The 27163-nt window shown below is 36.9% G+C and overlaps 1 protein-coding gene and 1 long non-coding RNA gene across 3 annotated transcripts in view; both read left to right on the forward strand.

Moving 5' to 3' along the window:
• LOC139116675 (short transient receptor potential channel 5-like) overlaps positions 1-27163 on the forward strand; it is a 215670-nt gene that overhangs the window by 175554 nt on the left and 12953 nt on the right. The window lies entirely within an intron of this gene.
• On the forward strand, positions 19486-26476 carry LOC139116681 (uncharacterized). Its single transcript, XR_011548356.1, has 3 exons — positions 19486-19650; positions 24936-25151; positions 25510-26476. It is a non-coding gene; the product is annotated as an uncharacterized lncRNA (long non-coding RNA).

Here is a 27163-nt window from a genome sequence, read left to right on the forward strand (position 1 = left end):
CTCTTAAATGTAAGTTCCATTAAGAAACAAAATGAGAAAGTAAATTGCATTTGTTCATCTCGATAAATTCGATTCATACAATCTGTCATTTTCTTATTATATCATAATATCATATATCTAAGTATGCAGAAAAGAGATTTATCAGTCAGCAATCAAACTCATATTGTACACTAACCCTTGACTGGGTCGTGATAAATGACTTCAGATCGCCGTTTTTCATGTACGGCAATACGATTAAAGGTTGTCCGTCCCTTTGTATGCACACGCCGATCAGGGATAATACATTTTGTTGATCGAAGTCTTTCATAAGAACGCCTTCTAGAAGAAAGCTACAGAGATCATCTAGCGCCACGTCACCTTGTAAACAAAACGTTCAAAATTAGGTATAAGAAACAAGAGTAAACTTAATAGATGTTTAGTCTAACTTTTCTTGAAAAGCTGATATGCTTAACTAAAATTGTTCAATTTTCATGTGTAATAACACCCTCATACATTCCATAGTTTCAAATACTCAATGTAAAATTAACCCTATCGCGATTTATAATCGAAGAAGCCACAATCTGACTTTCAGAGTAAGTATCAACCGTTTACTTTCTTTGGAGAATACAGAAAATGTCAATCATGACTCAGCAATGATAATGAACACTGTGTATATATTACCTCGAAGCATTTTCACTGCCACTTCCTGTGGTGAACGCCTGGTCTTAAAATTAAAGTGAGTAGTTCCTTTGACGACTATGCCTTTATGACCTGTCATTGTTTTAATAAAAATGAGAGGAGAATCATCATGCGGCCAAATTTCCAAATATCGGGAAGTGTTTGGTAATTTGTTTTACAGTACCAAACTTTGCATTATGAACCCCAATTTTATTCTTCAGTGAAACATTGAAGTCTTATTACGGCAAACCTCAATAGCTGAAACGGGATACGAAGTACGTGTAATAATTGATTTTTCTCTGATGCCGTACCCAGGGTAGATGAAAGAAATGTAGTGGAAGTATCGGACTTTGGCTTGTCCAGAGACATATACGAGAGGGAATACTATTCAATGAAAGACAACACTGTAAAGTTGCGTGTGAAATGGATGGCGCCTGAAAGCTTCCGTAGGCAGATCTTCACGACAAAAACAGATATAGTAAGTAATATTGGTAACTTTACATTATGCTTTCCGTTTTCATTGTGAAGATGATGGTTAATTTAAGAACAGTTGTAATTCAAACTGGTTTGAAATTAATGTAGTTATCAGCAATACAACAAGCAATGAACATCACAGCATTTAATCTTACTCTTGCAAAGTATGTCACTTGTATTTTTCATTACGCAGTGGTCGTTTGGAGTATTGATGTGGGAACTTGTAACTCGGGGTGAGATTCCTTACGGCTCCATTGACAATTGGGATTTGTTGAGGTACATTGACACGGGAAAAAGATTAAACCAACCTCACTTTGCCCCCGACAAGGTGTAAGTAGTCTATTAATGCAAATTACAGTAGCTATGTTTATGTAATGCAAATGGTATGGATCGGAAATGCGGCTTAATTGAGAAAAAACAGGTGTGAAAATTATGAAGAACTTTTGAAGTTTGGATACAATATTTGCTTTTTCGTCGTTTAATGAATGATAGATTGAGGGGATGATGCTCTATGATTCCTTTCGATCAATTTATTTCTCTGTAGCAATTTCATAGCAATGGGTAAATCTTTCAGCTGTGCATGTCAAAAGAGAGCGCTGCCGCAACTTATAGTATGGCCAGTAACAGTCGTTTAGGTATACTTAACACGTATAAATAGTTATTTCCAACCATTGTTGAAAGTTTAATTTTCACTTTATACTTTTATAGAAGAAGAATATAATTCTAAAACGAATTAGAGATATTAATACTTTTCAAATCTTAAAGACTCGGTTCCCGTTCACATATCTCCTTCATAACATATCTCATACATATGTTTACATTGTAGGTACGGACTTATGCTTCAATGCTGGCATAGTGATCCAGACAACAGACCTGAATTCAAAACACTCGTTGAGGAACTTAAACAGATTCTGCAAATACCTTACCAAAGCAGTGACGTCAAACCAATGTATATTGAAATAAGCGAGTAAACAGGTTTTCTACGAAAACATCCTGTAAGGACAATGTGTCCCCCTTTCGTTAGTTGTAAATGCCTTTATCTTTTACTTAACCTTGTAATGCACTTGCTAGTACATTATGTCAGTTAAGATTTAATTTTTACATTTATCTTGTGGTAACATATGCACTCAAAAGACAGCAATGCAAGACCATGTTCTGCGCATGTATGCCATGTCTATGTCATACCAGATGCTATGGTCGCCTAACGTACAAGTGCCCCAAGCGTGTGAGTTTGTTTCCAACTACTGTTCGATTTATTCTTGTCGAGTATGACATTATGCTTCCGTTGTCCGGATTTTTATTATCGTTTTCTATTAAATAATGGTTCCATGACGAATTATGAGGCTAAGCCATAGACATGGCACAGTACTTGACCCATGTGGAAACTGTTTACAATTGCAGATCGAAAGTTATGGCTTTCGGGTTCAGGTACACCGAATAAAATTTTAAGCTGGGTATGACTGTAGGGATACAGAATGTATAGAGTTTAAGAAGCTGCTTCTTAAACCCTATAAATAATAGAGCTAGAATATATCTGATGAGAAAAGAGGATGGAGAGGAGAATATTCTAGATTTCTACAACAGCATGGTAAACGTCTGGCCACAGAGGAGCTAATTGACTATCCAACAGTGCTCGTGTTTATGTTTACTGCGCTTTCGCTGCCCGGATGAGAGTTAGAAGTAGCATTGTAGGTGAAAGTGGAGTAGTCACCCTTGCACAAAACAGTTTCACAAGCTAAACTGGATAGCAAGTTTTTATCAAAGCCGGAAAACATGCTTTCGAATATGGGGGTGTTGTCAACATGACAAACTAGATACCGTATCGCTTACATAAACATTTTAACTGTGTTCTTCCCAATTGAAAAGTCAAAGGTAAAAACAAAATTCACTTTTTATGTTTCAGGATACAATAATTATTAGGTACACGGAATATCCGATAGTTTTAAGCAATGCGCAAGAATAATACTTCAGTCGCGTGATATTGAAAAGTTAAAGATACTTCATACCAAATATTGAAGTTGTACGAACGCAAATGACGCGGTATTTTAGATTAGGCGACTCACTTCCTGATTTCGATATGGCGACATGTGCGCTTTGAGGTATCCCGAAACGCTCGAGTTCGGGCTACTCTCTCTACTCTTGTAATACTTCGTCTCGCCATAAGCTTTTCCCACACAAACAAACACTATCGTACACATTACACACATCCTCAACGAAACAAACACTGTTGTAACGCGGACAATTAGATAGTAATGTGGGGGTACTATTGCACTAATATCCGAAACGAAACATACACCAATGCAACGCAAACTTTTGTAAGGCTTGGAGCCGTTTTCCCATTTCTTTAAAATGAATTCGTGATGAATAAATTCAAATTCCTTTATCTTGTAAGTTTAATGACTAATGCACTACATTGATAGTGTCATTTGAAGATAATTTTAATTTTGATGGTGGAAACTTTTGTCATGGAAAAATATGATCGTAAAATCGATCCAATATTTGCAATCACAAACATCAAATATTTTTATGCTGCAAGTTTTATGAAAATCCAAGTTCGTATTATCACACATGAAAGAAAATGTAACTTTGAAGGCACAGACCGGTTGCCATGGAAACATACGTAAACAAAATGGATATCTAATTTGCAATAAAAAACATTAAATACCTTTATGTTCTAAGTTTGATGAACAGTAAGTTCCATTATCATGATTTTAAGAAAATTGCAATTTTGACAGCCAAAACGGTTACCGTGGTAATATTTGCCCACAAAATGGATGGCATGTTTGATATCAGCATCCAGAATTACCCTTTTGCTGAAAGTGTCTTGAAATAGGACCCACTATTATTCACATTATTATTCAAACACGCTCAGTTTTGACGGAAATGAATGTCTACACTAACAACTTGATCTCTAAGTTTACAGTAGAACTGACCGTGGATGTGGTTTTGTAGCCCTAAGGCCAACCTGTACACACGGAATGTGGTTTCACCACAGGTTACACCATACATGTTTATCCCGAGGATTTGAGGTGTCTTTTGTCACCAGTGGTTTCTTGTTACCATTGTTTATTTTTACTCTGATAGTCCTTGTAAAAATTCGCGCTAATAACATCGGATGCCTTGGTCCTAGAACTTGTTTTGTGAAGATTTCTTCTATTTATCCTTTGTGTCATGTATTTGTCCTGTGATAGCTATAAGTAAGATTTTATTGCTATGCTGCTTCTATTATCTGATTGTTCGATGGACTAATGTGTTAACGCAAGCAAGGGTGAATTACTAATCAGTAGACGCTGTCACAGGATTTATACCGAATAACGTTGTCATAAATGCGAACAACCAAGTACCAGCAACAACAAGCAAGCATATTACAGAAAAAATTACGAAACTCGGAATAGCCGTGCCCAGAGGACATCTGTAAATCTCGTGGGCACTTTATATTCATGTATTCATAAATAAACAGAACGGAACTGAAAGAAAGCCTACTAGGAAATCGTAGTTTGCAACTAAGTAACAGTATCGACGGCACGCCCAGTGGCCGGGAAACTAGGGTTGGTCGACGTATAGAACACCGCAAAGAACGAAACGAGAGAGGACAGCGTGCTTGACTAATGTAACCTGTAAACCCTTTCATGATAATATTTAAGTTTGGTAAGTGGCAATTTTTATTTCGGAAGATTGATCGCTAAACGAACTGTACCCCTTCACACAGTATTGACACCAGATTGTGCTCGCCTGAATATACCATAGCAAGGACGACGTGACAGTATCAGAAGTAATGCTCTCGTGCCATGCACGTAATGCTTTCTTGGTGAGGTGCCAATTATGTTTCCTATTGATTTAGTATCGGTGTGAAAAGTTGTTTCTGGAGGATCGAAATTTGAATTAAGACAATAAGAATATCCTTTCAACCATTGAAAGGAACTACCTATGATGCGCTTCATAGCATAATGCGCCAAAGCAACCAAAGATAAGTTACTAATCTGTGGACGATGTCGCCTGATTATCTAATCACTGAACTAACTTTGACAAATTAAACAGTGAAGGCGCAGGAAAGTGTATAACAAAGGGGAGAAACTCAGAAAGGCCATGGCCAGAGAAATCTAATTTATCAAAAAGTCTTCCCTGAACGCCTGAATCTTGCTAACATGTTGACAGGGGGATAGCTTACTTAATGACCCTATGGCTTTGTAGGATACTTCTTTGAGCCGCAAAACACTGTTCAAAACAGTAGAGTCAATGTCCTGAGGACGTCCTCCAGAAGGGAAGCTGGAGCAAGAATCCTTTGACTTTCAGAATATTTTAGGCAGTGTCTATAATTTCCAGTTCATGATCATTGCCAGTTTTTGCTGTTGCTTTGGTAACTCTTGCGTTAAAAAGTACGAAATGAGTAAAACTTACCACCAAGAGGATATTTAAGCACTAATTATATAGCGAACATGAGAAAATTTGCACCCGAATAATATAACGTTACGCTCATAAATTACCCCAGACGCTTTTGGTCATGGGTCAATTACAGTGCTTTATACGATAGCCACTTAAAACGTTTAGGGAAAACCCAAGAACATCAACAAAGCCATCCGTTTTCCGTATGTTCTAACGTCCTTTATATTTTATTTACGGTCCATTTTATGCGTTTCCAGACTTGCCTTTAAGAGATATAATGTCATGTTATCGACAAAAAATGTTTCTTCCGACCAGATTGTCATTAGAGCGGTCAACTTTGTATACACTATTTGTACAAACATTTTTAGATGTTATATTATTTTTTATTTTAGGACGAAAATACATCATCTTACCAGACTTATTATAGTATAATAATATTCAAAACACTGTTATCCCTTTTCTGTTCTATGGAGGGACAAACTTGGCTGTATCGCGTTGATGTCAGTTTCGTGACGAAAATATAGCGTCCTACCACGCTGAGATAAGATTATCAGTGTAACACAATTGTTATGCTTACATGTCATGTGTGATATAGAGTAAAATAAACGGACATCGCTTCCCTTTAACCTTCGGTCGAAAAATTAGATAATTCGTTTTAGAAAATTTACCTTCAGTAGAAGTAATAGAAAGCCGGTCTATCGAAAATCAGACAAGGTGACATGCAGTCTGAAAGTTTTTGTGGCTGACAGAATACTGTGTAATCAAACCATAACGATGTTGCCAACAGATTGAAACCAGTCAGCTGAGGCAACAAAGTACTGCTTTTATAGATTTTGATCGGGTAAATGTTTACCTATTCCCCATTTTAAAAGGTAACTTAGGGACTGGTCAGTATCTCCTGCCTGGGGTGGGAGGCGGTTCATTATTTTTTGCCGACGTCAGTCAGTGGCTGACACCTCCCCATGCCAACTTTCAGAAACAGGGTGACCACCTTATTCCAATGTTCAAAACCACAAAACAAGGGTTATCCCCCGCGGTACAGGTGAAACAAAAGGAGGAATATCATTTATGTATGTATGTATATATTATATATATATATATATATATATATATATATATATATATATATATATATATATATATATGTGTGTGTGTGTGTGTGTGTGTGTGTGTGTGTGTAAATTTAAATTTAAAACATTCAGTCATTCTGTGTTTTAATGACATTGTTGATATGTCAGTTAATATCAAAGAGAGAAAACCAGTAAATAAAAAACTTTGATTGGTGTTTAGACTTGCCAGCCATACAATTACATCTCCCGAGAAGCCACAGAGAGCTATTTTTATAAGTTGCAACCAATGCCGATATGCGCAGTGTCTGAGAGGACCTTTTGTTTAACATTGAAACCAAAATGCACAGCTTATAATGACAAAAATTGCCTTTCGTTAACTATTATTTTAGTCATGAAAAAAGCGCCTTGTTACAGAATGCCTGTAACACAAAATAGTTGCATCTATGAGAACGGAAAATAACTTCTAAAATGTCATTGTATCAAATATATTGTGAAATATAAGTGCATGTTGCTTTCTCATACTGAATTCTCATATACAGAACAGTATCAGGAATTCGTCATCCTTTTCATATGAACTGCAGATTTCATAATAGTAAACTTTGCAATTTGTAAACAGACTTTAACTTTGCACACATATAGATATCTCAGACATATATCTCTGATTTATTAAATTATCACATGAACTGGCCCGAATCGCCACCTGTGTGACGTAGAACAGGACGGATAAGAAATCCGAATTACCCCTGTTGTACGTCATCAACCGGAACTTTTTTCGTGTATTTTACCGTTCATACATGCAGGCGTCGCGACACAGACAGATTGTCGTGATCGATGCTATGCTAACTCTCACGACATTTTTACAAAAAGGTGCCCGATACAATCCAGACATGGAAACATAAAAGGTATATTTGTCCGACGAAATTTTGAGTCGCTACAACTATAGCTTTTCCCGAGAATCAAATGGAGATACTGTCGATCGTTTTATTTTAATGGCTCAGTAACGTCGCCTCGAGTCGAGTCGTCTAGGCTCAATATGGACGTCGTACATGGCGTACCGTACCGAAACCTACACCGCAACGTAAGTTCAACTGAATAAATGACTACAGTAAAATCTTCGGGAAAGCGACATAGGAGGCACAAAATAAAGTCATTCAACGAACAACGATAAATTTCCTTCATTGCACAGAAATCCGTAAATTCTAGCTCGGAATCAAACTTGCAGCGCGGCGTAAGGCTGTAGCGAAGACGTCAGCTGTTGCGCTGTGTGGAGTCCTGGGAATCCGATGTACTTTGAAAGTTGACTCAGACAACACTCAAAACAGAGTTTCCGTCAAGTAACAAAATTAGGAGGTATCCACGGGCGAGATATGTGTCACTGCAAACATCAAAGTTTGTAAGACGAAAACATTGACGACCGAGATGGGGATTGACGAGTTGACACGGCAAGAGACCAGTGACGGCAGCGATGTGGGCACAAACATGCATACCCTGTGTGTCATCGAACGGAATCTTTCGCGCTTGCCAAGATCGTAAACTTGTGTGATATTTTGAAAAGCAATGTCATCTCTCAGAATGAGAATTACTTTTTCGATGGTGTCGTTGCATTAACTTCATAAATCTATTTGTAAATATTCTAATAATTCTGAATACTATAGCTATCCGTCGCTAGCACGGTGAAAGCTATGTCCGCCGATGGCCGACTTGCCCCAGCGTCGGTACAGCGCGAGACAATGATTGACACGTTTGGTGGAGATACCATTCGATGTATCAAAATTTCAGCTTGATGGGATTTGATGGGATTTATGAATGAAAGATTAATGCATCAATCATTCACTGTATGGCATGTGTAAATAGAAGTTTCTTTCGCGAATCTAATGTCAAGTGCTATGCTTTTATTCATGTTTCTTAAACTCTATCACTCTTGCATAAAAATTCCCTTCTGACGATGTCATTGATGTGCATAAATTACATAGTTACGCTTTTGACATTATTAATAGTATACACATTATGTTAGTGTGTAAACATTCCGGAATCGAGCTGCAATAAATTACTAGCAGTCAGTTTCTGAAAGGAAGTTAAAGCATGTAAACTACTAATATAGTTAGAGTATCACAACAAATGTTATCAGATCTGGAACCATTAGAGTGTCGCCACAGAGTTTGCACCATAAACCAACATCGCGTCCTTTTAAAGGGAGGGGGTCGTCAGAACTTTGCTCAAAGGTTGCCAGGGACACCTACGACTAATGTTAACACTGTATCGTGGGCACACTGGCGATTGATGAAAGTTAAAACATGTTTGCTAACAGTGAAAATGGTAAACTTTAAATGTTGCAGGTATGTTGACGTGATGCATCTAGATATCATACATGAAATACATTGTCAGTATAATGTTTCTTTAAGACAAGTAGTCAATGTTTTTCAACGTTTTGAGCTCTCGATCTGTCATGGACGACGAATCTTATCAGAATGACAAAAAAGAAAGAAATATTTATTGTTGACCACTAGATGGCGGTGTGATCAACTGTTTGTAAATATGGTATATTTCAAGTCTCTCATCTCAGTTGACGTCTAATATCAATGGCTTCTCGGCTCTTCCATGGTAAGTCAAACTGTGCTGAATCGATGATAATAGTGGAATTCCAACCGCTATCGTGATGTAATCGCTGCACATATTGGGATAATGATGAAACTTGACGCTCCCCAAGCCAGTTTAATAACATTGTTTCTATTCATTCGGATAGAATTTTATCAAACACTGTCAAGACGTTGGTTGATTCTATTTCCTGTGATTGGAAAAACAAAATCCAAAGTTATTTTGAAGAGGAAATTGCCTTAAATGACGTTCATTCTTGTCATCGTCCTTCGTATTCTTTCAAACTTATTTGTAAAGGCACTGATGACCATATTATTCTGAATTGCCCCTTGTATAAATTTGAAAAGGGTGGCATATAAAGTTCTTGATTATGTCAAATTTCCATGGGAACAACAAACATCAAGATACAGTTCGGAGAGACCTGCTTTCACTTCCTGAAAATATCAAATCTTTGTTCACTTCTTTTTATCTCAGTCCAATTCAAAAAAAGAAGGAGATCTTCAATGGCGTCTTCTCCAGTTTGTAAGATTACTCGTCGTTCCTTCTCTTCTTCAGTTTCAGGCTTGAGATCTATTTTGTACTCACGACAATTACATACGAGATTTAAACATTTCCCATAGTTCATTTTACGTTTAGGAATATAAATAGCTTCCGGCTCTTTAAAATCACCCAGTTCTTGGTTTTTGCCATCAGTTCCTTCGTCACTCATGATTTTTAATGTTTGCTTCACTATTTGAGTATCGTGAAAATACAAGTCTTTCATAACAAAACGAGCCTAATCTGCTCATATACTGATTCCATCACAGCTGGCTTTTCACTTTCACCTAAATTCTTACCTTGGTACATTTGGGAAATGAGTGCCAATTCACAACTCAGGGATCCGGCATGTTTTAACATCCGGCATGTTTGAACATGGCCAGCAAGATGCAGTGCCGGTATATGAAAGTCCTTTGCCTGTGGGTCACTTGCATGTTTCAACGAATGAGCTTATTGAAAATAGTTATCCGTAAAACATGTTTTGTTTGTCCTCATATAAATGGCTTTCACTGAGTGTAGCCCTCTTGAACAAGATTTTGTTTGTTCGCATATCAAAATCTTTCACTAAGTGCAGACAGTTACTTAGAGGCTAGGAACTGTAATGGGGTTAAAGCTGTAAGTGTTCCGCATTTGATCTCAAAATATTGATTTTCTGACAACTATGCAAATTCTTGCATAAATGATACATTTATGCCACTGCTTACAGATTAGCATTGCTGCCACGTAAAATACACTTACTGTCTGTTCTTAGATCCGCTTTGGTCAGTTTTCGTAATCATTCTTCAGCTTGCTGACGCCTTGTTAGTATCGGCCTTTCCAGTGTGCACGCAATCGTTGTGGAATATGTTCAGGTGCAGCCAATGAACAGTGCACTTTTAAAGGGGTCCTTACTATGATAAGATATATTGTACGTGACAAGTAATGTGAACTGACTAATTTTAAGTCAAGAGGGTAATTAATTACCTGTTCATATATTTGCCCTCCCACTGAAAATTTTTCGACTTACCCTGCCGCACTCAAACTTCATTTTTACCCGCTCCCCAAATATTGTTGCCTCTTTCCCCCTCCCCACTGTGAATATTGAAGCGCCCCTGCCCTGTGGCGAAAAAACACTTGCCAGTTTCCCCTGCCCTGGAAAAAATTCCTCTCGAAATTTTGTCATTCCATTTCCCCTGCAGACATGAAGCTACCCTACCCTGTAATGAAAAAAAACTGTCGATTTTCCCCTGCCCTGAGAAAAAAATTCTCCTGAAAATTAACATTCCCATGCAGAAACATACTGCAGTGGCCTTCTATTTGGTTTCCATCTCGCAGTACATAGAGTGAGATGTTGGGTCAATCGATAGGCTAAGTAGTCTGGGTAACCTTTAAAAGGTATAAGTACTTGCCCTGTGTCCCCATCCCCGGAAACACCATGGCTGAAATTCCCCTGTCCCCGTTTTAAAAGTAGCTTCCCCTCTCCTCGTTTTACGCCAAGTCCTGCCCCTGGACAATAAATCAATATCTGCCCTGCCCGACAAAAAAAACCTAAATTTTCTCCCCTGCCACCTAAAAATAGTCCCCTGCCCTTGTAAAATTAAAATTTCCCCTGTCCTCAAAAAATGCTTCCGGAATAGCTTTTTCAAAAGAATAGCTCCGTGGCTGCACCTGTATATTACCTGTAGAGATTCTTAATGCTAAAAATGTTGAGTCTTTTAAAAGCGGTTTGAAATCCTATATTTTTAATCTGTATTACCAGTGATATGTTTATGCTTTGTGGTACATTTATTTTACCGCAGGACTGCTCGTGTGGTGCTGACACTTGCATAAAGTATTTTTAAATTTGCATATTTTTGTGTATTCTATAGAGAGCAATGCGTATGTATAGAGCGTTTTTAAAGACACTTTAAAAATAATAATAATAACAATGTATATTATATTCAAAATCTATCACCTCGACCGAGATGTACAGTTAGAAAGTACTATTTTAAATTCCAGAGAAGAAAACACAAATTTGGTGCTGTGAATCAAAGAATAATTCTCTTAGAAAACACAGATGAATGATACATGTAAAGATATTTAGCAAAATGTATAAATGTACAGTTACGGCAATATTTTTTTTCAACAGATATTCCAAATACTATTTCGATGGAGTTCACAGGAACATCAATGCCGTAAGTATATATTAGCAGCTAATATAATTCAGAGTACGAAGTTGTCTCCATCATCAATTTAGCTAGTAACATATCATTTTTCTCACTAACACTGATGCCACAAAGTCGCATGAATCCAACATAGGAAATAAGTAAACGTGCATAATAAAACATTGATCAAAGCTTATAACTCTTTACAATTTATGGCAGAGTCACAAAACTCAACAGTAAATTTGTCGCGTCGCATCAAAGCTTTTATCAAATTTCATGTTTTATAGGAAAAAGGTATTTGCAAGGGGAACCAGAAGAACAATGGAAACTCCGTTGCGCTTTTATAAATGATGTGTGATTCAGTTGTACAAATTTTCACCTTAAATATATAGATTTAACAGATTTTTACAGTTTAGTTAATGATTAACCTTATTGATCGGCAGCAAGATATTTGCCTCTTATACCTACGTACCAAATTTATTTCACAGATCTCCTGTAATGACTACTTTTTATTTTTTTTATTTTTAAATGGATATTATATTTTTAGTCTCGTAAATTTTAGTGCAGATTTTGACATTTTAGTTAACACGTCCGTATAGCACATTTTTTAGATATTTTCACGATTAGAGGTATCGATAAGAAATTCCTACACTGATTATATCCCGGATGGCATCACTGACTTTTATCGTTTTATTTTTTTGAAAAATTGCCAATTGCATTCCATACTCCCTGTCTTGAATCATCACACACAATATCGCGTTAGCTATAAAAGTACATCTGACATCAATATGGTACAGATAAACAAAAACGACTCGTCTTCATATACTTTCTTTATACCACACCAGATTTCGAATGAGGTGAAAAATCAAAGGTAGCTGACTTCGTCAAATATCTCTCCCACCATTAGTCTCTAAACCTTTTTAGTAATCAGCTTATATCCACCAATACTTTATAGAATTAAAGCATGGCCTTATGAAAGATCGACCCACTCAATCCATTTAGTAAGTTATGTTGATTTTATTACAGATGTTATTGATAAGAATTAAATATTCATAGCATATATACAGTTTTCAGTAAGGCTGTCGACACTTTGTCACATACTTTACAGTTACATAGACTGAGCGCATATTACCGGCAATGTTATCTCCTGCCTTTAAAGGTATACACTTACCTGTAATCTAGATATGCCCATTTATGGTCAAAGGGGCATTACTTGATATTCAAAATGCCCATGTGAGGGCGTGTTTTTAAAAAGCTGCCACCCGCTTAAAATCTGTGATTTGTTAGATTTTATCTTTCCATGGTAACTGTGGCAAAATTAGAAAAGGTGACAGTATACCTTCGATTGTGCCTCCGAAATAGATCACAACTAGTAGTTTTAATGGTCACATGTCATCACCATGTGATGTCATGTCAGGTGTACTTCAGGGCTTACTAATTTGGCTACTTTTGTTTAAACAATACGTAAATGACTTCTTAGATATTGTGATAAACAACTCCTTTCGTTATATTATTTGATGGGATGCCATTTGTTATGATATGTCCTTTGTCCCTCCCTGTGTATAACATTGAATTAGATAAACAAAGCACAAGTCAATTTGTCATTGAGTTGTTTAAAATATTACAAAATTACAAACTTTGGTGGTTATTATTGCTCTCAATTATGGCAGTCCATTGGTGCAACTCGGGAAGAAAACAGAAACTTATGAACAAGTTACGCCTGAAGAGGACGAAAGATTTCTGACTCTCGTTCAAAACAGTGACTATGCAGAGATTGAGAAAATGCTGTCCATGTCATGCGTAAGTAGTGTTATAATGTAGTCATTTCAATCTTCATGGTCAAAATACCAAATGCATTTAGAAACCGATCACATCAAAATCTCTTTAATCTCAAGGCAGTTTCTCCAAAAAAAATCATGATGAAATGAAATGGCAGCTTACAACGTTTTTATGCACATAGGTACAGAATTACGGACATTAAATCCTTAATCAGGCAAATAGCGAAGATTAGTCATTGGATGTGGTTTACATAGTACGAAAAATTGAACTAATGTGGCTTGCTACATAAGAAAGAGGGTTCAAAAGATGGGCGATCCACATTTTGAGAAGAACAATAGTTACAGCTTTTTCTAAATGTTGAACAGCTTATATCAGAGCACTCAACTATTCACTAAAAATATGGGAGGAGATAAACAAGAAAAAAACTGTTTCTGCTTGATATGTCATGACGTATTTGCCAACTTGATTGTGTTATGCAGTCATACCTGGGTCACAGCTGAATTGACCACGCTTAACGGTGGATGTCGAGGTTAACTTTGAGCACGCCGAAGCTGCTCTTATGGAGCCGTCATTATTTACGGCCTGGGGGGTCGGAAGAATTTCATCCAAAACTCTGAAATTTCGAATGACCCCTAGCCAACCATAATGAATTTGAGAAATCCCCCTCTCTAACTCAGAAATGTTGACTGACCCCCTCCCAAACTTAGTAAACTTAAATACCAATACATGTATTTGTAAAATGACATAAATACAGCAATAATAGTAAAGACCTTTCAACCCTGATGTACCCTGCTAGGTTATCGTCGGATATCTCATGAAGGTTGAAAAAGGTGTAAGCAACAAAACGAAATTCAAAGTAACAACAAAAAACAGATAAAAAGCTCACGATATAGTCAGTATCCCACCATATAGTATTGTTTAATTTGAATAGGTATCATGACAGGTTTTTCACTAAGATATGTGACTGCATGGGCAGGATTTGAAAGTACATGGGGAGAAAAAAAAGGCTGGGGAAAACGACAGAGTCAGAGGGGGCTGTCCTCTATTGCATGGAAAATTTTGAGAAATTAATGTGTGCAATGGTGCAGTCTGGTGCAAACTGAGAGGTGTTTTTAATTTTTTATTGAGTAAAATTGTTAGAACACCCCAGGGGAAAAGCACGAGAGGGGTCCCCCTCTCGTATCGAACATTTTGATGTGTGTAAAGGTGCCATCTGAGACGGGTTTCAATTGTTTTAAAGTTACGTTGAACACTGATATTTTTTTGACAACGTTTGCAGTATCAGTGTTTGAGTCACAGTATTCAAAAGCCAAACAATGACAATACATTTTGTAAATAAAACAGTTCTCAGTTTGTCAGAGACTGAAGACCAAAAAATATGCAGGAATGGAAAATCTGTGACCTTCTTGTGTCATTTCTCCAGCTGCCAGCTTCTAATGAAAAGCCTGAATACGGTATGGTTAAATGTCAAAATGGTTATTAAACTGAAGTCAATGAAAATATATGTTTCTGTGATAATAAAGGATGAATTCACAACAGTTCAGTTTTATCCTAGATCCTGTGAAAAATTTGAGAAATTGATGTGTGCAATGGTGCAGTCTGGTGCAATCTGAGAGGTGTTTTTGATTTGTCTTTTACTAGTAAAACTGTTAGAATATCTCAAGGAGGCCCCTCTCGCATCAAAAATTTTGAGAAATTGATGTGTGGAATGGTGCAATCTGAGAGGTGTTTCAGTTTATTTCGCATTAAAAATTGAGTACCCCTTCTTCCTCTCCACGTTTTGATTACCCCCTTTAAGTTTTCAGTTTTTTGAGTGACCTCCCTCACATTCCTTCGACCCCCAGGCCGTAAATAATGACAGCTCCCTAATGGATAATAGCATTTCTCGTTCGGGTGTTTCAGTACGAATCAAGTGGAAACCAGGGATATTTTAGACAGGGTATTTAGTTGGTACGTACTATAACATCAATTTGAGTGAAAAGCCGTCATATCAAATGACTGGACGTGCAAGTGAGACGTCGGATAATATTACACTCAGCCACGGCTACCATGTGGAAAGGGTTGTTATTTTGTCAATATTCAGCAATAACAGCATTTGAAGAATTCAGCTCTGCAAAGTTTGTATGAAATTTTCTAAATTACCATTCAATATCTTTTACAAATTTATCAATTGTAGGTTTAAAATTTTAAGATAAAAATGATCTTGTTTAAGTATATTGAAGAACGGTGTTCGGCACTATTTATGAAATCGACTATCAGAGCAACGGGTGTCTTGAAGCTCAGACGACGGATGTTCAACAACAAGGTACCATTCAGAAAATGTTATGCGTGAATAAAAACCTGCATTTCTCCTGATACGTATGAGTCCGGAGAATTATCGTCGCTGCAGTCAGAAATAATAAACGTTCGTTGATTCCGCGGCTCAACTTCTGGACTGTCACGGCAGCGTCTATCTTGATGTGCTTGCAACCCTCTAATGTTGTTGCTTCAGAAAACATCCCTGCTACTACAGCAGTCACTGAATCTTGTCTTGGGTTATCATGTTCCTGGTGTACATCGACAGAGCCTCTTTTGATGGGATAGACAAAGAATACAATCGACTAGTTCGACGGGGAAGAAGCACACGTCAACTAAAATGGTAATAGCAAAAAGGTCCGACTCGACACTATTTTCACCAAAAGTTTTTTGACCAAAATCTACCCGACGCCTACCACAACGCGCTCACTCCATACAAAGATAACTCCACTCTCTAAAAACTAATTAAACGCACTCACTCCACACGAAAAAGACGAAATTACCTCCAAAATCTGCCAGAAGTAAGCAGAAATCGTTCATCTTGATTCATCGTGGTCACATAAGCTTTCATTATAAGGATTAATGCCCAACAGTTCTAGATATGGGTCTACACATACCCTGATGTTTGACAAGATATTTGAAGCATATCTGTACATATTGTTTATGTTGATTCATATAAAATAGAATGGCATTTGCTTCTTATTGTGTCCTTTTCTTACAGGTAGACATTAATTTAAAAGGCAGACTTGATGGAATTGAAACAACAGCTCTAGAAACTGCCAGTGTAAATAATGACTTTTACATGGTGAAATTGCTTCTGGATCATGGTGCGGAGGCATTGGAAGATAAACCACCAAAAGGTACATTTTGAACTTCCGAAAGTAATAGAAACCGATCACTGATATATATGTGGCTTAGCCTTTCGTGCATCCATGATATCTCATTCTTTGAAATGATACCACAATAGGGCTGAGCCAATGGGCTCGCGAAGCTGCGCAAAGGACCTGCGTCATTTCAATTGAATCGGACAGATCACTGTTAAGTTTCAAGTAGATAGGGTTTCGACAAAAATAGGTTTAGGCAAGTCAGTCTTCTTCCTTACAGATGTTCTCAGCCTCGCTTAAGATAAGTCAGGCAGCTGCCTTAGCCCTGCTATCGAATATACTTTGCACTGCGAAAGTGACTCTTGACAGAAGTCATGACAGCTGCTATCGGAATATTGTATTTAAGCGATGTATGTTTATCCATGAGCAGCTTGTGGCGACATTTGACGACAACCTGTGTGTGCTATTAAATACAGGTTCTTTCCAACACCCACAAAAGTTAGCACACATCTTATGAAACAACTAGCTGCAGCCACTTTGTTGAATGATAGTAAAATGAACATAATCATCTAGATTAAAGTCAGACCTTTCCTCTTGTGCTGAATATTTTGGAATTATGATTGAAGCCTACATACAATAATTTGCATTATTATACATCTAGAACAATAGAATTTTTCGTAAGCTAAAAACCCGTAGCAACGCCTGTACCGTAACACGAACGGTTTCCAGGCGCTCCATCCCTGCGGCTGTATCTGCGCGTTCACTGTTGAACGGTTTCAAAGGACCCATTGGACGAGTGCCAGAACATGTCTCGTGAGCTCTCTGTACGTATGTGTAAAGTGCTTGATCAGGTTGAAGTTCACTTCAGCACCTTTTTACGGTTAATTTTGCAAGCTAGGTAAAGCTATGTTTTTTGGGGTTTTTGACAATATGTTTCATTTTTTTTTGAAGGTTCGCTGTCAGCGACGCGGAGCTTATCAATTTGGCTAATTTTCCGTCGTCGTCCGTCGTTGTCGTCGTCGTCATCGTCCTTCCGTCCGTCCGTCCATCGTCCGTCATCCGTCAACACTTGCCTTCTACTCTGACACTGCACGTCTTATTGCTTTGAAATTTGATATGCAGTTTACTTAGGGTAACTTCAGTCAGATTTGTTCAAATCTCGGTGTAATTTGCATATTTGCATTAAGAGGCAATTTTTGCCACTTTTGGTCAAAAATCTTTAAAAATCTTCTTCTTCAAAACTACAGGTCAGATAGCTTTGATATTTGGTACATAGGTCCCTAGGGATGATCTATTTCAGATTTGTTCAAATTGTGCAGAAATATGCAAATTTGTACTTTTAAGGCAATTTTTGTCATTTTTGGTCAAAGAATTTGTTTCATCAAAACCGCTTGTCTGACAGCTTTGATATTTGGTATACAAGTTTATAGGTATGAGCAAAATGTGATATATTGAAATTATGATGGAATTTACAAGTTTGTAATTTTGGGGCAATTTTTGCCATTTTTGGTCAAAAAGTTTATTTCTCAAAAAGTACTGGTCTGATAGCTTTGAAATTTGGTATACAGGTTCCAACAGATGAACTAAATGTGATATATTGAAATTATGATGAAATCAGCAATTTTGTACTTTGGGGGCAATTTGTGCCATTTTTTGTCAAAAATTCGTTTCTCCAAAACAACGAGTTTGATAGCTTTGATATTTGGTATACTGATTCCTACAGATAAACTTAAAATGATATATTTAAATTATGTCGAAATCTACAATTTTGTATTTTAAGGCAATTTTTGCCATTTTTGTAAAAAAATTTCTTTCCAAAACTATTTGTCTGGTACCGTTAAAATTTGGTATACAGATGAAATAAATGTGATATATTGAAATTATGATGAAATCTGCAATTTTGTCTTTTTGGGGCAATTTTTTGCCATTTTTGGTCAAAAAATGTGTTTCTCCAAAACTGCTTGTCTGATAGCTTTGAAATTTGGTATAAAGTCTGCTACAGATGAACTAAATGTGATATATTGAAATTATGATGAAATCTGCAATTTTGTCTTTTTAAGGCAATTTAAGGCAGTACATTTATATGAAATATATCATGATGGGTTGACATTTTTAGAACCCTCTCCCCATGGTTTGTGCATTCTGTGTCCGGCAATGAATAAAATAACATCTACCAGTTGGTTTTCTTGTGTAAGGAATCATTGACAATCCGGTCTCTCCATTTCCCTGGCGAACTCCTTCATCTGTACTGGGTGTGCTTGTCATTCTTAATCTATTTTCGTCGTAAAATCATTAAGGCTGATTGTACTACATCAGAGGGGCCTGTGCAATGTATATGTTAGATGTTGGTATAACCAAATTTTACCAACCTGCTTATTATACCTGTCCATAATTTGGACAATTGTATATCTGCCAAATCATGTACGTAAATACTTCTAGGGGTGTTTACCATTATGGGCTCACCAGTCCTGCTTTATATCCAGATGCTTGACTGTATATTTTTTTAAATAGATCCCGTTTGCAATACTTATGTGGCAATTTAGAGGTTATGTCTCCTTGTATCAATGTATGTATGTATGTATGTATGTATGTATGTATGTATGTATGTATGTATGTTTTACTTATTTATACTTTCTATTCTTTCTTTCTTTCTTTCTTTCTTTCTTTCTTCTTTGTTTCCTCTTTCTTTCGTCGTTCTTTATTTATAATTGACTTATTTTTGTGTAAACAGATAATGAAGAGAGAACGAAGATCCAGCATTACTCTGCCTTGTCCAGTCCAGCATACATATCTTTGTCCTATTTAAAAGATAAGCGCAATGGGGAAAACGAGAAGAATTGTTTGAAAGTGGCATTTGAATTGGAACATAAATTGTCTATGATTGTCAACGAGGAGGCTTCACCAACATTGAAGGTACTGTAAATTTAATTTATGATAATTTTTAGTTTCGTTACTGCAATATCAATATACATTCTTTATAAACATTTAAAAGATATGATTGGGTAAAAAGTTAAAACAATCGCAAGTATGAAGGTAACTCATCGATATCGAAATGAATTTCCCGTAGGATACCCTAAAGTAATTTAGGGTAGTGGACCGCCCTTGCAATGAAGTCTCGCCACCTATCCCTCAGAATGGTTTACTTTCCCATTTACCACAATTCATGATACTTTTACAAATGTATTTTATTCAATGCATGGAAATCATTTATGGATGCATTGACTTTGAGTAATAATGTAACAAAGTTACAAATTACATTCACTCAATAATTTTCGCTTTCTTTATTCAAAGGACACATTATCTCGCGATACAAATAACTGCTGACTCCAAATACTTTTACATTATTGCTCTAGCAAAATTACATTCATTGACCAGATTTTCATGCCTACCTAGGGTCTTTGTGACGCATTGTAAAATGTCAACCGAGAAAACTATTTGCTGAAATAGGTCATACCACACATGAGCAAATGTCGTAGCGATGTCTGTCTGTCTGTCCGTGTGTGTGTGAGAGTATGTGTGTGTGAGTGAGTGTGTTTGTATCTGTCTGTCTGTCTGTTTACACGATAACTCAAAACGTCTGAACGGATTCAAGTCAGATTCGGTAGACAGGTACAATACGCTAATGGCAGAAACTGATTTGATTTTGGTCAAGGTGGCCTGCATATCAACGAAGTTGCGAAAATAACATTTTTTCATACAATGGTTTCCTATGGAGATAGTAATGACAGTGTTAAGATATATCAAGAAGTACTGCACAAAATTTCATTAAACTTTTCACAGATGACAATCTCAGCACAGTATGATGTTAGTGTGAATGCCATGTAAAGTATCTGCTCATTTTCATATTTAATGAACTTTTGTAATTAGTGGTATAACTCCGAAATACCTACACCAAATTTGATTGATAGCTGCCACATATATTGATCTGATAGATATCTAATCGTACTGGGAAGCATTGGACCATGTCAAGTTAACAAATAGCTCAGTTTTCTAATTAGTCATATAACTCCGAAAAACTGCTTGATGAAATCTTCTGCAGACACTGATCAGACAGGTATCTGACTGTGTTGAGAAGCATTCAGTTGTGTGAAGTAAATTGAGGGTTCATTTGTATATAAAATGAACTTTGTAATTATAGTGATATAACCTTGAAGTTATGGCACCAAATTTGGAGCCATGTCCACAGTTAGCCGTCTCTACGACTAGACTGGAGCACTAACCGCAACGTCATCCCATTCTCTTTTTTTGAATGGCTACTAAAGATTCAGCGACTCGAAATTTCGTGGACATGCACTCCATGTTTCCATGTTTGCATTCATTGCATCACCTTTTCTGAAAATTATCATGACAGCAGGGCATCGAACGCGACAAATTGGTCTGCGAAGGAAAAAGTTAGGTTCATGAATAGAACATGGGTAATTCAGATTTTTATCCGTCCTGCGATTCGGGCCAGTTCATGTGACAAATGTACATGTATGTATGTATATCCACAGCAGGAATTTAGAACAGCTGCCCGGGTCCAGCTGATTTTGGGGGTTATTACAGTAATATCATAGGTGATATACATGTGCCGTTCTTCAAATGACCATGTAAATGACCATATAAAAATTCAAATCAGGTAGAAAAAAGATGAAAATGATCACAAATCAAGAAATCAGGAACTACTCATTTGATCATTGTCATGCTTGGTTTTGAGGTACCACGCATGTTCAGCCGTATTGACTTGGTGCCAATATTGGCTGTGTTCTATTTTTTAATGAATTTTTCCTCTATGTTGGTATTTTTTTTAAATCTTCTTTGAAACCAATGGTCCGATTCCTTAAAATTAGGTTAGCAGGTTCCTAGGGCTGACCAAAATAGAATTCATTGAAATTATTGTGAAATTTGCTTAATCTTTTTAGTTCGAGGGCATTTTTTTTCGTCAAAAATTTTCTTTAAAATCGTATATACCATCACTTTCAAATTATGTTCCCGGGTCATTATGAGATGGAGCATTTCATATCTGCCGGTAAATAAGATTGGTTTGCGGTAGAATGTTCTTAGTAGCCATTCTGTAGGAATAGACATCAAATCAGGTCCAATAATTGTTATCATTCAAGGTAACTAAGCAATTTACCAGGTCCAAGGAACATATTGAAAATGACAAAGGCAATGGGGTCATCTTTAACCACAAAATAGTGGTGGTACCAGGTGTCCGGAATGGGTAAGCGTACCCTGCCAGCTAGCCGCACCCGTCAAGATTGACCCAAAGCGACAAATCAATTGTTATTTGGTGAATTCACCAAATTACTTTTGTGAGTCAAAATTTGGTATGCTGTCACTCATCATTTGAGTAACAGACAGGTCATATTTTGATACAACATCTCCGTATCTACCGTAGAACTTCTTAAATGATTTCACTAATCTACTTTCTGAGAATCCTTGCCTCACTAACGTTTGAGCTAATAGGCTGTGTCTAACTCGAAAGTCTTCATATGAATGGCATGCTCTACTGTATCTAAGGAGTTGTGAAATATACACACCATAAGCTGGAGATGATGGTATATTGCTCGACAAAAAGGGGAAGTTTATGATTTAAAAATTGAAATCGTCTCTTTTATTATACAGCTTAGTATATAGTGTATTTTGTCTAACTTCAAACAATACGTCTAGGTATGAAGCCGAGTCTACACTTTCATTTATGCCTTTTATTTCCAAATCATCTGGGTAGATGTGGTGTAGATAATTGGATATACCAGGATTGTTTAAACTGATGAGATCATCGATATATCTGTGGGTGTTGTTAAATCGCTTGGCAATCCTTTTACACCCAGATTTCTGAAGTGATTGTATGAACTCTGCTTCATACGAATACAAAAATAAGTCTGCAAGAAGTGGGGCGCAGTTTGTACCTATGGGAATGCCTATGGTTTGCCTGAATATCATGCCAGCAAACTTGATAAATATGTTGTCAATTAGGAAATATAGCATTTGAATCACCTCAACATCACTGTATTTGAGTTTGGCATCGCTGTTGTTGGTGAAATAGCCCAAGTTGCGCTTGATGGCAATGTATTCATACCTATGACTACCATTCTTGTAAAAGAAGGCTTTCTTCACGAGAGATGATAGCCTGTCTTTAAGTTTGTTATGTGGAATGGCTGTGTACAACGTTGAAAAATCAAATGTGTGGATTGAATTGTACATGTTTTTGTTATTTTGTAAAATATGTAACAATTCTTTGGAGTTCTTTAATATCCACATTTGATTGGCCCAACTAGTTTCATATACTTTGTCTCAATACCGTACCAAACCAGATTTAATGGTTGATAAAATGATGGTTAACAGTCGTGACAAGCGTTTTGTTGTACACTTACTGGAACCAGCTATGAAACGTTGTTTATAGGGATTCTTATGGATCTTAGGAATCCAATATAGATTAGGTAATACCTTGTCATCTTGCGCTAACTTGATGCCAAATTCACTCAAAACTGTTGAATGGTTCTGCAATATTTCCTCTTCAGATAAGGTTGAAAGAGAGTATGTTGTGCTACTCTCATCATCTGAGTTAATCTGAAGTTCGTTCTTTACACATTGAATGTAACATTGCTTGTAGACAAAGATGATGTTGTTTGATGCTTTGTCTGCAGGCACAACAACATATTTATCGTGTAAAGCATCTAGACATTCCCGTACAGAAGGGTCATCAAAGGCAGATGTAGTGTTGATGACAGTATGTGAAGAACGGGGACGTGAAATGAGAGATTTTACCTTATCACGGACTGTGCGAAGCCAGTCTGAAAGACATCTAACGTCTTCGTCTTCGAGGGCAGCCCACTTCTTAGCATAAGCCTCAGCAGCATCCATGATTAACTTGAAGTTAAAGTTCCAGTTTAATTTGGGTGGCTCGCGATATTTTGGGCCAAACTGAAACAGCTGCCGATCGGAAGCTTATGATGTGTAACGATCTTCATGTCACCTGTTATTATATGACCGTGAGGTTTGTAACAAAAGGGAGATGACATACAATCACAAGTACCATCATGAACATTGTTCTTAATATCAATTTCTTTCAAGACCCTATTTTAATTAAATAATTTCCTACCTATGGTCTTAGAATAGGTATAGGACACTATAGGAGGGTCTTGAAATGTAAAATAAGGTGGTACTTTGTCCATAACGTCCTTGTTGTGTAAGATATTGTTGATGTTAATCATTTCAATCCCTTTGTTAACAAACCTCAAGGGGAAAAACATTCTCTGCTGACTTTTGATGCTTTCTGTCCGAACAGGCTTGAATAGGCGATATAATTTTGCCTATATCCACAATAATTTAAATTAACCGGTATTCGGGCAGCAGAGGGTCGTATACATTCATAGCTTCAACAGTCAGGAGAAGTGATCTTAACTTCTGAGCATGCACACAATGCAGTTTTTACTTTGTTAACACCCAAAGGTTGATTTAACATGGGTAGTAGATCACTGAACTGGGGATTACTGGTGTTATTGCTGTGTCGATGGCCATGACTTCGTCGTCTTCTCTGGTGAGAATTAAACAAGCCCATGACATTGACAGTCTTTCCCCTGGGCCCCTTCTATTGGAAGTGAAAACAAAACATTAATTCAAATTGAAGAAAACTTGACTTGCTGTGCATCATCGACATGTAAAAAATCATATGAGCACATTAGTATACGTAGTTGTAAGTATAGTGCCTTCTATCATCGTATGCCTTTCTTGATTCCTCATACTTTCACATGAGAACAACGAAACAACAATGACGGCGTTTTCCTATCGATCGAACACCAAGACAAGATACATGTAGTATCGCCGCAGAGACTTATAGAAATGACGTATTCAGAAGTGTTTTGACAAAAAACAACAGGGGAACGTGTTATCTGAGTGAATTATAAATTCGCGTAGCATTTCTTTGCATTGGCAGTTTTTTTGCAGATGCGTCAGTTACGCATCAATAATACTTGTAATGTCAAAAGTTAGATGGGTGTGTCCTGCTTCATAACGCGTCAAATCAGCTTAGCAGCACAATGGATGCCATGTTATGTGTGTACTAGTACTGAGTATTTCTGTAAAATTAGAGCACAGTGTCATTGAACCATATTATTATTATTATTATTATTATTATTGTTATTGTTGTTGTTGCTGTTGTTGTTGTTGTTGTTCTCGTTGGTTTTACTAATGATAAGGTAATTGCTTACGAACAGGAAGAGTATCAAAAACTTCAACAGCAATTGCAAGCATTCACGCTCGAACTACTGAACTGCTGTCGTGATGAAAAAGAAATACCATTACTGCTGCGAGGCCACAATAACACTGAGGAAAAGCAAAAGCGTAGATTGAATTTTTTATTGAATTTTACTTATGACTACAATTCAGAGTAGACCGTTGCAAAATTGGCCATTGCAACACAACAGAAAGAGGTAAGTCCCTTGTATGCTTAAAATAATATCTGACATATTGATGCATTAGGAACCGAAGATTTCCACACTTGAAAACCGGGAATCACACGATGGTTATGTTGACCGATCTATCTAGTCAAATGTAAAGAATGATTACATTAACTAGGTAGATAATTCTAACATTACTCTCAAAACGTTTATGAACAAAGCAATTTGCCCCAATAACTAGGACAAAAGGGGTTTGCGTAAAGTGTTATATATATTCTAAGAATGCAATGCACGTGTAAGATTTAATCCATTTCACCCCAATGATGCTAACCTATTCATACCTTAATCAATACAAAATTTTGTCTCAATAACGATAAATGTTTTCTTACAGTTCATTACACACAACAAATGTCAGGCCTTTCTCAACGACGAATGGTTAAGTGGGCAACCAGCGTGGACGAATAGGAAGGGGAGAAGATGGGCATTCCTTTATGCAATGTTTTCATTTTTTGCTTATGGCATTTTACCCATAATTATCCCAATTCACCTGTTTCTTTCTGTAAAACACACCACCAAGAAATGTCTGTACCACAGTCCTATATCGTCTTTTTTGAGTTACTATTTCACCTATTTCTTTTTTCTTGCTTTCATGTTCATCTATGAGATAGAGGTGGATGTGACTGTGGAGGGTTCTGCTGCTACTCTGATTTCAGATTACAATTACTTGCCAATACTTTGCATGTCGATAATCTTCTTTGCTACTCTGTCTATGATAGAATTGAGTCAGATGCTATCTCAAGGCTGGACTCGTTATTCTCAGAATCACTGGAATAGGTTAGATCTATATATTCTTCTGTCATTTTTCCTAAGTACAATTTTCGTATACCCTGTGATAACAGGACAGCAATACGATTTTCCACATGTATCTGTTTTGTTCAGTAAACTCACAACCATCACTTTCGTATTAGCAATACTACGTTTTGCTGAGCCGCTTTACCTTACCCGCTATTTAGGCCCTATGTTGATTGTGGTTGCAAAAGTGGTAAACAGCGTTATTCGATTTCTTTTGATTTTTTGGCTCGTTGTTGTTGCATATGCCCTTGCACTCTACCATTTGTACGCAGACGTTGGTACATCACACGAGGGATTATCAGAGTAAGTATGACCTTTCTTGACCCAAAACTTCCTTCCAATACAATTGTCCATCGTGCATCTCTTAATAAAAAACATCTATCACTTGAAGGATTGAGCCAAACGCATTTGAATAACAGTTGCAGGAACTACAATATTCAAGCAAGGTGATAACTTTATTTTTACATGACATCTACAGCTATTCATATGAAACTTTATGAATTTCCTACACAGTTAGTTGACAATTCAACCATTCGTTGAACGTGTGATACTTTAACAATTTTACCCAAAAATACACAGTTCACGCTCTTTTTCCTCAAAATTACCACACAATATTATTTCCGTCACAATGGTCCATTTACGGTTGGTTTCTCTTTTGATCATGTAATCTATCATGACTATGGCGCACCATGAGATGTAGTTCATAAAAAATTATAATCCTTTTCATATTTTAAAGTAAGTAATATTACAGACCGATGGTCGTAATTACACTACCTCTTTTCAGCATACAACTTATCAACCGTATTCGATCGATAAGTTGCCATCTTGTCCAATGCATCGCATCTTTTAGGGAACGGGCATAATTAACCGCACGGGCGAAACGGGCATAGGGCACAAAATCAACATTAAGTGTTCAAGGGGCTTTTAAAATTCAAGAGTACCACGAGGGGGCCCTTACTCAATATGAGTCTGATAAATCACTCTTAATGGGCCTGAAAAAATCCATTTCATAAACCAGTTTTCCGAGGTATTCCAACGAAACAGGTGTGTTTCTATGACTGATCATCATAAATAGGTTGTGTTTGTGATGAACACTTTGATGCCGACCGTCAAAGTGTTGTAATCAGAATGACAACAACAGTTGACCATCAAGGTAGACTTAAAAGGCAGACAGCGGGCAGAGAAAAAAGAAG

This window comes from Ptychodera flava, chromosome 18 (genome assembly GCF_041260155.1).
Source record: "Ptychodera flava strain L36383 chromosome 18, AS_Pfla_20210202, whole genome shotgun sequence".
In the NCBI taxonomy this organism is placed as follows: Eukaryota; Metazoa; Hemichordata; class Enteropneusta; family Ptychoderidae; genus Ptychodera; species Ptychodera flava.